At 45.6% G+C, this 12,291-nt stretch overlaps 1 protein-coding gene across 1 annotated transcript in view; it reads left to right on the top strand.

Annotated features, from left to right (window-relative positions):
- Positions 1-12,291, top strand: part of KIF26B (kinesin family member 26B) — a 518,582-nt gene that overhangs the window by 392,272 nt on the left and 114,019 nt on the right. The gene's annotated exons all lie outside the window — the stretch shown is intronic.

Below are 12,291 nucleotides of genomic sequence, written 5' to 3' on the forward strand. Positions count from 1 at the left end.
TTAGTTACTTTTTGTCATTCGGCCTGGAATGTTGCATATCGGCCTTTCACAGACACCTGGCTGTGGCTCCCACGGCAGGAGTCACTTTTGGAAACGGAAGGAGATAGACGACATTTTCATATTTGGACACCAAGAGTGCCAAGGTTCTGGGGTTTCATCACTTGCTTTGCTCCTGGCTTTTCATGGGAACAGAGGGGCTGTCTGACCAGGGAGTCAGTTTTGAGGGTGAGGTCCTGAAAAGGAGGCTGGGCACACTTCTGTTCTCAGGCATGAGCTCCTATACGCTGAGACCTCAGCCATCTCTAAGTGCACAGAGGACCCTCTCACTGGCCCAAAGCGCAGAAACAGTCTGCCATCCTGCCTCTCCTGCACCTGTCACCGTCCCTGGGACAAATGGGGATGTTGTTGGGAATTCTCTCTGAAGAGTCGTTCTCAGACAGAACCACAGAAACAGGAAGCGGGTTAGTGGTTGCCAGGGAGTTAGAAGAGGAGAAATCCCGGATGGCTCAGCAGGTAAAGAATCAGCCTGCAGTGAAGGAGACACAGAAGACATAGGCTCCATCCCGGGGTCGGGAAGATCCCCTGGAGGAGGGCATGGCAACCCACTCCAGTATTCTTGCCTGTAGAATCCCACGGACAAAGCAGCCTGGCGGGCAACAGTCCAAAGGATGACAAAAAGTCGGACATGACTGAGTAACTACTCAGTGTACACACACACACACAGTAAACAGATGTAGGGTTTCTCTGGGGACGGTAGAAGTATTCTGGGATTAGATAGCGATGATGGTTGTGCAATATTGTAAATTATATATTTTTTTAAAAATCCACTGATTTGTCCTGGATAAGATGGAAAATTTTATGTTATATGAATTTTATCTCAAAAAAAATTAGAAATAAAAATTTAAAACTAAAATATTCAATATATTCAATAAATATAAATATTCAATAAATATTCAATATTATCCTCAGAAGGAATCATCCTAGTAACACCCTTCCTTACTTCTCACATTCATCCCAATTCTCATGTTCTATTGCTCACGTTTATTTCGAGATATGTCACATACGTGGGCTTCCCTGGTGGCTCAGACAGTAAAGAATCTGCCAGTAATGCAGGTGATCCAGGTTTGATCCCTGGGTCAATAAAATACCCTGGAGGAGGGAGTGAACACTCCAGTATTCTTGCCTGGAGAATTTCATGGACAGAGGAGGCTGGCAGGCTATAGTCCATGGGGTCACAAAGAGCCAGATTCAACTGAGCAACTAACACACATGTCACATACCTATATTACATGTTTGTTTTTATTTAGTGTGATCCTATGAAATGCCTATCTGACGAAAAGTAATCAAGTTATAAGGCCTTTTAGTGGCTCAGATATGTTTGTTGTTGCCCCGTCTGTTGGAAAGCTTAATAGAGAAACAGAGAAACACACCCTCATTCTTCCTGTTCCTGCTCTGAGCACTTGATTCTGTATATAAAATTCTTATAAATACACATATCAACAGAGTTCTTGATTTTTTGCCCAGTATATGAGAAGGAATAAAAGCGTTCTATCCCAGTTGAAATGCACACAGAATAAAATGCAAAAACAGAAGAAGAAATCCCAGGAACACAGATTTCAAACACAAGGATATTTTGCTCTGCCGCATCCTGAGATGATTATAAGTGGGACTTCTAGATGCAAATTTTATCTAAATTAAAATATTTTTTTTCACATTAAAGCTCCAGTATTTGCCTAGGCCATGATGCTTTTTAAATGAATGAAGTTTACTTTTCCCCTAAAATCAGTTCTTTCTGTATCATCCTTTAGCCTTGTTTCCCTTTCAAGTTATTTGATATCTCCCTGACCCCTCCCCATGTGGAGGTTTGTTCTTGCTTATTGAAAAGTGGCTTAAAAAACAAAAAAGAATCAATTGACATGCTTTGGTTTGGGGTCAATTTTACATCAAACCTCCATAGTTCTTAGAGATCATTTAATTTGAGTAAGTATCCAGACAAGTAGGGGCTGAGGCTGGGGAGATGCCCCTGAAGCATCAGAGCACGGGCCTGGGGGGACAATGGGGTAGCAGGCAGGCTGGGCAGCTCACTCCCAGCTGTCCTGCTTTAGGGTTGGGGTTTCCCAGCTGAGGTTTTGAGGGTCAGTCTGCTTTGTGGCCCACTTTTTACCTCTCTTTGTTTAGTGGTAGGGCCATCAACTTCTCTAGCCTTAGTTTCTCTGGTGCCAACGGCCTGGGGAGGTACCGTCTACACCAGCACCGTAGGCTTGGGAAGGTTGGGGGAGGGTAAGGGAGGCTGCTGTTGCTCCAAACATGCCTTTCCCTAGTTCTTGCACATCACCATCCTCCTCTTCAAAAAAGAGTAATGATGGGACTTCTTTGGTGGTCCAGTGGCTAAGACTCCATGCTCCCAATTCAGGGACCCAAGTTGGATCCCTGGTTAGGAAACGAGATTCCACATGCCACAACTAAGATCCAGCACAACCAAATAAATACAACTTTAAAAGGGTGATGGGCTTCCCAGGTGGCTCTGGTAGTAAAGAATCTGCCTGAGACCCAGGTTCGATCCCTGGCTTGGGAAGATCCCCTGGAGGAGGGCATGGCAGCCCACCCCAGTACTCTTGCCTGGAGAATCCCATGGACAGAGGAGCCTGGTGCCCTGCAGTCCATGGGGTCGCAAAGAGTCGGACACAACTGAGAGACTAACACACATAGCTGGGAAGATTATCTTTCCTGTATCTTTTTGAAAGTATAAAGCAAACATAAAGCAAGTGTCCTCACTGACACGCCTTTGCCCCAGATATGTCAGGTTCCTGGAGTGGGTGACTGTGCTACCCGCCCCCCCCCCACCCCCCACCCCCCAAACTAACCCTAACCCTAACCCCACCTGCCCCACCCGCCAAACTGCTGCCTTCTCTAACTCCCTCCTCAGAGGGTGACTTTGTTCATATCACAGGGCTTCCATCATGTGGGTAGGGATGTCGGGGAAATGAAGATTTAAAATCCATAACATTATTAGCACTGTCAATACAATAATTTAATAAATGTTCCCAGGAGGAAAACAGGCGTTGACAGAGACTACCTCTTCTCTCACTTTTCTTTCTGTGTGACATTTTCCCTGAATTATGGGAAGGAGGCCTTTGTGGAGGAGAGTCTAGGGCCTGAACTCTTTCTTGCCACGCCTCAGCCGCTTCCTTAGTCTTGCCTGGGGCCGTTCATGACCTGGAGCTGAGGGAGCATCCTCCACGCACATCTGGTCGCCTCCGCGCGGTGGGGAGGGTCAGGATTGTGCTCACCTTCTCAGAGTCAGTCTTTTCAGGCTCAGATATGTGAAGAGTCCACTTGGCTATGACTTGCTGCATTTTCTTCAGTCGGAACATTAGAAAATAAAATATAAAAATTCGCCCTCAAGAATCTGGTGAAGAATTCCCTGGTGAAGAACCTCCTGCCTATGCAGGAGACACGGGTTTGATCCCTGGTCAGGGAGGATCCCACATGCCACAGAGCAACTAAGCCCATGCACCACAACAATTGAACCTGAGCTCTAGAGCCTGGGAGCTGCAACTGCTGAAGCCCACGTGCCCTAGAGCCCATGCTCCACAACAAGAGAAACCAGTGGAACAAGAAGCCTGTGCGCCACAGAGAGTAGCCCCGGCTTGCTGGAACTAGAGAAAAAGCCCGCACCAGCAACGAAGACCCAGCACAGACAAAAATAAATAAACAATACAATTTTTGAAAAATAATTCACCCTCAGAAGTACCTGTGGTTTTATCTCTTAGTTGTGTCCAACTCTGTGCGACCCCATGGACTATAGCCCTCCAGGCTCCTCTGTCCATGGGATTCTCCCGGCAAGAATACTGGAGTGGGTTGCCGTTCCCTTTTCCATGGGATCTTCCCAACCCAGGGATCAAACCCTGGTCTCCTGCACTGCAAGCAGATTCTTTCCTGTTTGAGCCACCATGGATGTCCTAGAATAGTCATATTCATAGAGTCAGAAAGTACATTGGTAGATGCCAGGGTTTGGGGGTGGGAAGGGGTTTTGGTTTCATAAAGTGAGAAACTCAAGAGATGAATAATGGCGAGATTTTCACAACAATGTAAATGTACTTAGTGCTGCTGAACTGTAAATTAAACATAGCGAAAATAGTATGTTTTATACTATAGTGACTTTTACCACAATAAAAAAAAAATTAAAAAAAGAAATAAAAGCAAAAATAAACAAATGGGACCTAATTAAAATTAAAAGCTTCTGCAGAACAAAGGAAACTATAAGCAAGGTGAAAAGACAGCCTTCAGAATGGGAGAAAATAATAGCAAATGAAGCAACTGACAAACAACTAATCTCAATAATATACAAGCAACTCCTGCAGCTCAATTCCAGAAAAATAAACGACCCAATCAAAAAATGAGCCAAAGAACTAAATAGACATTTCTCCAAAGAAGACATACAGATGGCTAACAAACATACGAAAAGATGCTCAACATCACTCATTATCAGAGAAATGCAAATCAAAACCACAATGAGGTACCATTTCACGCCAGTCAGAATGGCTGCAATCCAAAAGTCTACAAGCAATAAATGAGGAGAGGGTGTGGAGAAAAGGGAACCCTCTTACACTGTTGGTGGGAATGCAAACTAGTACAGCCACTATGGAAAACAGTGTGGAGATTCCTTAAAAAACTGGAAATAGAACTGCCTTATGATCCAGCAATCCCACTGCTGGGCATACACACTGAGGAAACCAGAATTGAAAGAGACACGTGTACCCCAATGTTCATCTCAGCACTGTTTATAATAGCCAGGACATGGAAACAACCTAGATGTCCATCAGCAGAAGAATGGATGAGAAAGCTGTGGTACATATACACAATGGAGTATTACTTGGCCATTAAAAAGAATACATTTGAATCAGTTCTAATGAGGTGGATGAAACTGGAGCCTATTATACAGAGTGAAGTAAGCCAGAAAGAAAAACACCAATACAGTATACTAACGCATATATATGGAATTTAGAAAGATGGTAACGATAACCCTGTATATGAGACAGCAAAAGGGACACAGATGTATAGAACAGTCTTTTGGACTCTGTGGGAGAGGGAGAGGGTGGGATGATTTGGGAGAATGGCATTGAAACATGTATAATATCATATAAGAAACGAATCGCCAGTCCAGGTTCGATGCATGATACAGGATGCTCGGGGCTGGTGCACCGGGATGACCCAGAGGGATGGTATGGGGAGGGAGGTGGGAGGAGGGTTCAGGATGGGGAACACGTGTATACCCGTGGCGGATTCATGTTGATGTATGGCAAAACCAATACAATATTGTAAAGTAATTAGCCTCCAATTAAAATAAATAAATTTAAATTAAAAAAAAAATCCAGCCTCAGAAACTCATAAGCACAGATTATCACTGAGGAGACCACACAGATGTTTCTAGGTAACCCAGACCTTCCTTGAAAACAAGCCTGGAGTTTCCAGGCGCCCATCTCTATGTGGAGTGTCGATTGTTGTCGTTGCTGGAGTTTTTCTCCATCCTAAGACTTTTCCTTGTTCCTTGGCTCCCCCATCCTCCCAGTAATTATATTGACTGTCAGCTGTCTTTGTGGGGATTTAGTGACATTTTTCTGAATCCCTGCAAATGGACCTGTGACTTTGGCCTTTGTGTGTGGACAGCCGGACGGGAGAAGCGCCCTGAGCTACCAGCATGAGCTGATTGCTGCTGTGTCGTGGCCACCCCTGAACCTGCACCTCGAATGTCTGGGCATCAGGCAGCTTTCCCTGGTGCCTTCTCAGGTGTTTTCTGCTGTGTTTCATCGATTTTATAGCTAACATTCTTTAGGGCTTGGGAAGGGGGGTGCTTTACTGCAACTCCTCTGAAAAACCATTTCCACATGAATCACCTCTGGCCTTTTTCTGTTTGGCACGTTGTTTAGACAAAGAGGAGTTTGTATGTATCACTTCCCACCAGACTCTCCTAAGTGGAAGCCTGGGATTTGGAACTTGGGATTTTTTTTTTTTCCTGCCCTCTAAATGAATGCCTTGTTGGCTAGGTTGTTGACACAGCGCAGTTTCTTACAATTTTATAGCCTAAGGGACTGCCTTAGCTACAGGCCACATTCACGTATTATATTATTGATATGAGCTACCATATTTCTACCTATATATTTCAGGGGATTAATTTTACTTCTCAGCATCATTTATGAGGTGATTCACATCTAAATTTAATGTAAGATTATTTACTTCCCCGAATACTTCATCTACACTGCAGAATTTTGTCTCCAAAAGTGGGTTTTTTTAGATGATCTAATCAAAACCTCTCATTTTACAAATGAGAAAGCAGAACTCTAAAGCAAGTTTTCTTCCGAGCAGCACTATGGTATTTATTGCACTGATGTGCTCAGTCGTGTCTGACTCTTTGCAGACCCCATGGACTGTAGCCCACAGACTCCTCTGTCCATGGACTTCTCCAGGCAAGAATACTGGAATGGGTTGCCATGGGTCTTCCCGACCCAGGGGTCGAACCTGAGTCTCCAACATTGCAGGTAGATTCTTTACCCTCTGAGCCACCAGGGAAGGCCTCTTGGGGGCTGGCTAATTCTGGATTGTAGGAGGCTGCCTGGTGCACTCTGAGGTGTTTAGAGCATCCCTGACATCTCCCCTTCAGATGCTGAGTGTGTGCGTGCTCAGTTGCTCAACTGTGTCCACCTGTTTGCAACCCCATGGACTATAACCCTCTGGGCTTCTCTGTCCATGGGATTTCCCAAGCAATAATACTGGAGTGGGTAGCTGGTCCCTTCTACTGGGGCTCTTCCCAACCCAGGGGTCGAACCTGATCTCTGGCATCTACTGCACTGGCAGCTGGATTCTTTACCACTGAGCTACCAGGGAAGCCCACTCAGATGCCGAGAGGACTCTCCAAACGAATACGTCCCCAGACATTGCCAAATGTTCCCTGGTCAAGAACCACTGTTCTAGAGGTAAATGCACAGTTGGGTTGTGACAGAGTCAAGAGTAAGAGCCAGGTGTCCTGACTGCAGGTCCACCCTATCCAGACTGGACAACAGAATTAAGTTCTGGGCGGAGCTCAAGGTCATGGTCAGAAGAGCTTCCCCAGTTCTCCAGGGAGAGAGGAGGGCTCAGGGGGCTAAGGAAGCAGGAGCAAAGAAGAGTGTCACAAATTCTGGGCAGATGTGTTCTCTTTAATCAGTGTCCCAGCTGCTCATAGAACCTGACCCAGTGGCTCATTGACTCAACTCTTGTGGATGAACTTCTACTGGACAATATGTCAGAAAATCATAAGATGGGTGTCCAGAGAGAACAGAATTAGGGGAAAGAATACTAGAGGTAGAGGAATGTCTCTCCTGCCCATCCACACATCCAGAGCCTGGGGCCAGCCCAGGGGAAGAGGCCCCCTGAGCCTCACACAGTAAACCCCTGTGCATTCCCAACCAGGTGGGTGGCAGCTGGGCCCTGGTCTCCATCCTCTGGTGGAAGTCCTGACTCACACAGTTTCTTTGGCATTTTTCCCTAAGCTCTAACAAGGATCCAATTTCTATGGATCTCCATTCTTTCCCTTTAAATCTGCGTCACTTTTCTCTCCTGGCCATGAACTTGGAGAACACAGATAGCACTGTGAGGCATGTGGCAGCTAATGCCCACCCTGGAGTATTTCTGATGGAAGCAGGCAATGTGATCACCAAGGAGGGAATTCATAGGTGAGAGATCAGAAGTTTTCTTGCTGCCTGATCCTGGGATCTATTAGGAACCTGGGTTCCACTATGAAAAGATAAGAAAACTCTATTGTCAAGGCTCTGGATCCTAAGCCTCTAGCTTTCCTGTTCCGGGCTCTGTCCTTTGCTCACTGGGCTCCTTGCAGCTGGTCTGAGATGACTTTCCTCTAAAAACAAGACTTCTTTAGGTAGCTGTGCCTACAGGCAAATTGAAAAATCCACTCAACTCACTGAGACTTTTGTTTAGATGATGCTAGAAATGCCAACATAGAAACAGAACTTTTGCATGAAATTACTTTTGGGGTAGTTAAATAGGCTCAAAGAGCAGAGTTAATGAACTGAGGGGAAATAGGTTCTGTTACACTACCAGAAATTGTGGTTTTCTTCTCATAAATCATTGCTTTCTCAACTTTTCCTGTCCTAGTTCTTTTTTTTCATTCTTTGAATGAACAGTAGGGCATTCTCTGTGTTTCTGAATTATTCCCTTCCCAGCCACCTGGTCATAATCCAAAGGAAAAAACAAACCAGACTGATTCTGTGAGCTGTATTTCACTGCCCTTGGCATGTGGACCACAGTGCTCCATTTTCCACCAAATAGAGGAGGAACATTCTGGAACCTTTGCACAAAGGAAAAAAATCCATGTTTATCTCTACAGTTGAAGTTTCCTAAGGGGAAAATAGCAGCAAATCAAATAAAAAGGAGCCTCAGTTTTCACTAGTACCAGTCTGTGTTTGCGTCTCATCCTGCTCCGTGAGCACACTGTGTGATTAAGGGAAGCGTTTGCTCTCTCCGCTGTGTTTCTCCAGCTCTAGAATGGGGATGAGAGCTGTAGCAGCTGTCACGACAGCGATGCTCTGAGCACAAGTGTGCACCGGTGGGGAAGAATCTCAGAGCACAGAAAGCCCCCAGCACACCCAGTATTTAACATTAAGTGGCCTCTTCCCACAGGGCTTCCCCGGTAGTTCAGCGGTAAGGAATCGCCTGCCCTGCAGGAGATGAAGGTTTAAGCCCTGGGTCAGGAAGTTCCCCTGGAAAAGGAAATGGCAACCCACTGCAGTATTCTTACCTGAGAAATCCCATGGACAGAGGAGCCTGGTGGGCTACAATCCATAGGGTGGCAAGGAGTCAGATACAACTTAGCGATGAAGAATACACGCACAGCCTCTTCCCACTCTATGACTTACAAATGTCAGAACTAGAGTCTTCTCTCTCCTCCCCTTTCTCAAAGAGCAGCCATTGCCTGCAAACTGAGGGGAAAAAGATACCACCTGAGCAAGCGGGTATATCAGCAGGATCCTACTAGGAGAACAGTGTCACACTCAAATAGGTTATTTTGAGAAGACTGTAATAGAGGGATTGTTTACAGAAGTATGGGTCATTTGCAGAAAACTAGAAAAGCTAATACAGTAGCCCAGGGATAGTAACAGCAGAGTGCCCACATCCCTGGTCTGAAATAACGAAGAGAGAGAGCAGCTTTCAAAGAATAGGAAGAGTAGAAGGGTTTCCCGACATACCCTCCTCCCTTTGGAATGTGAGAGCATCTGTGGATGTGGTCCAGGCAGGCTGCCTCCCTGGCACAGAGCAGGATGAGGAAGGGTGAAGAGTGCATCTGGAGGGCAGAGAGGAAAATTGGCCCAGCATGGATTGGAATAACTCCTTCAAAATGGCCCTCCTCACTCCTGGAGACTGAAAGGCTTCCACTCGCACCACCCCTCCTTGTCCCTGGCTGGATGAGGCTCACACCTCTCACCCCCTGTCTCACTTGTCATTTTCTATCCTGTGTCTTGCCCTCATTTTTTCTTCTGCCAATACTGACAATGGTCAGGAAAACTAAAGGCTATTTCAGATCATCTCTTTTGCTGTTAACAGCGTGAGGTTTGTTCTGCCAGTAGAGTGATACAGACCTAGGATGGAGGGTGAGGAGTTACTCTGCGCTTCTTGCATTCACTTTACTCAGTACAGACCATCTTTCTCAATTGCCACCACTTGACCAGTTTCTGAGTGTGTGGTACACAGAGCATAGCGACAGCTTTGGCCCACCCACCAGCCAGGTGGCTACAATGTGGAGCCCACACTGCACGCCCTTTGGATGGCAACCCTTCTGGACCTCTCATGAGCATTTAGAGGATTATTTCTTTAGCTATGTTGGCAGTACCCAAGAGACCTACAAGAGTTGATGCTACGAGGTTCTCGACCTCTAATTTTATCCCAAGTTCAAACCCAGAACTATTGATGAGAGCTTTGCCCTTGGTCAGAATAGCATTGAGTTTTGTTGCAAATACCTTAGTGAGCATTATAATGAGATAGGCTGCCGGGGACCAGCCGCGGCTGATCCAGGGAATTCGAAGCGGGGACGGCGTTGGTGAGGATCAGGAAACAACTGCTTAATTAAACGTTTATTAAGGATATAAAGAGTGGTGAAATAAGGATAGCTCAGTGAAGAAATTCAGTGAAGAAAAGAGGCTGAATAATTCAGCCAGAAGGTAAGAGAAAGAACGACATGGTGAGACCAAGTTTCGGTGAACAAGGCCCGCACTTTTTTCCAAAGTAGTTTCTATACCTTAAGTTATGCATAGAGGATAATGGGGGAAGGGGTAGAGTCAGGCAGTAAGCCAGGCTTTCTTCCTGCAAACTTATCATATGCAAAAGTTTAGGTGATTTGCATCATCTTCTGGCCCGGAGGCCTTTTTCTCTAAAGCTGATTATTCTAAAGTCAGGCGCCAGCCTCCAAAAAGCATTAGATAAAGTTGCATTCCTACAGAGCAAAGGTGTGGTGGGCTATAACAAGAAAAAGAATTAATTCAAGGGTCCCAGGTTACAAACATTAAAGCTACTACTTACACCAATTATATTAATCAATACACTGCCAGGGACACAGCAGGTAAGGGATATGGAGACTTAGCAGCAAATATTGGCCCAACAAGTGAAAATCCCTTCACCAATACAATTTCTAATCAATCTTTTGACTGCTCAAAGGAATCTGTATTTAGACAGTTTAGAACATCTCATGCCTCTCACAGTTTGGAGGCTCTGAGCAATCACATGTGGCCGGAAAAACCTATTCAGGCAGGCTAGAGGACTTCCAAGGGAGTTTGTAGGTTGAAACACTGTCACACCCAGGAATTATTAACTGGAGCTGTAAGCTAACTCTTTTTTCAGAGAGGTAGTGGGGGACAGCCCCCCGTAAAGTCAGAGGTGTAGGTGAAAGCACAAAGCAGAAAGTAGGCAGACTCTGGTTTGGGGGGTAGATTGCTCGAGAATTTCCAGGGAGACTCCTGAGGCTTGATCCCGCCTTTGCGTATGCCAAACCTCCTTCCTCATGACCTTTGCCAGGGGCGGAGCTCGCTCCCCGCAATAGGCAGGGGTGTGTGTGTGTGTGTGTGTGTGTGTGTGTGTGTTTTGAAGACTGGGGTCAGTTTCCTTCTGTGAGCCATCCATTTTCCTGCCTTGACCTAAATTCAGATAGCTGACTGGGGTTTCAGTCCTAGGCGTCTTCACTTCCTCTAAAGTCCACAACCACTGACTTATTAACACCTCATTTCCAGGTAGAAAGCTATTAAATGAGAGGCGAGAAGCATGGACTCTATACTGAGTTCACTGCATCTAACTGTTGAACTTGGGTACGTCACTGTACCTCTTTGCTTTTAACTAATTCTTTTTATTTATTTATGGCTGAGCTGAGCCTGCATTGCTCTTAGCGGCTTTCACTAGTTGCAGGGAGCAGGGTCTTCTCTAGTTGTGATGTCCGGGCCTCTCATTGCAGCGGCTTCTCGTTGCAGAGCACAGGCTCTGGGAGACGTGGGCCTCAGTAGTTATAACACGCAGGCTCAGTAGTTGTAGCACATGGACTTAGTTGCCCCACAGCACGGGGAATCTTCCCGAACTAGGGATCAAACCTGTGTCCCCTGCATTGGCAGGCAGATTCCTCACCACTGGACCACCAGGGAAGTCCCACTTCTCGTCTTCGGATCTCAGCTATTTTACCTGTAAATACAGTAAGCATGAAGTGACAGGTACTCTCTGGGTGAGCACCGTGGAATAACTTAGCCATTTTACTAGCTCTGGATGTCAAGTGTTACACCCAGGCAACCACTGAGACTTGAGCAAAGGTCTTTATGGCCTTTGGAACTCAGATCTATTGGAAGGAAGAAGGATACTAAACTTAACTTCACCATGGAACCATCTCTAGTCCCGCCGATGCATCTGCAGAGTGGTCAGCAGATTCTCTTAATGCAGGTCTATAGGGGCTGAGAGTCTCCGGGGAGTCCACCAAGGGGGTCTTTGTGTTCCTCAACCTGTCCCTAAATTACAGAGTACAGATTTGAGTAATAAAGCAGAACAGGTTCAAAGGACTTGTTACAATCTATCGAGTCAGTAACTAACAATTTTAGAAAATCCCTGAATACAAATTTATACAGTTTTGAGCTATTTCACAACTTATCAGACCATTAATCGAAGTTTTAAAAGTCCCTTAATATACTTAATCACAGCTTGTGCTTTTTTAAAGTGCTGAAATACGTTTCAGCATGCTGAACCACTGCAGCACGAGGGGAAAAAAATGAC

The sequence above is a fragment of the Bos grunniens genome, chromosome 16, assembly GCF_055505025.1.
Source record: "Bos grunniens cultivar Pamir isolate PY7600 chromosome 16, Bosgru_T2T1.0, whole genome shotgun sequence".
NCBI lineage: Eukaryota > Metazoa > Chordata > Mammalia > Artiodactyla > Bovidae > Bos > Bos grunniens.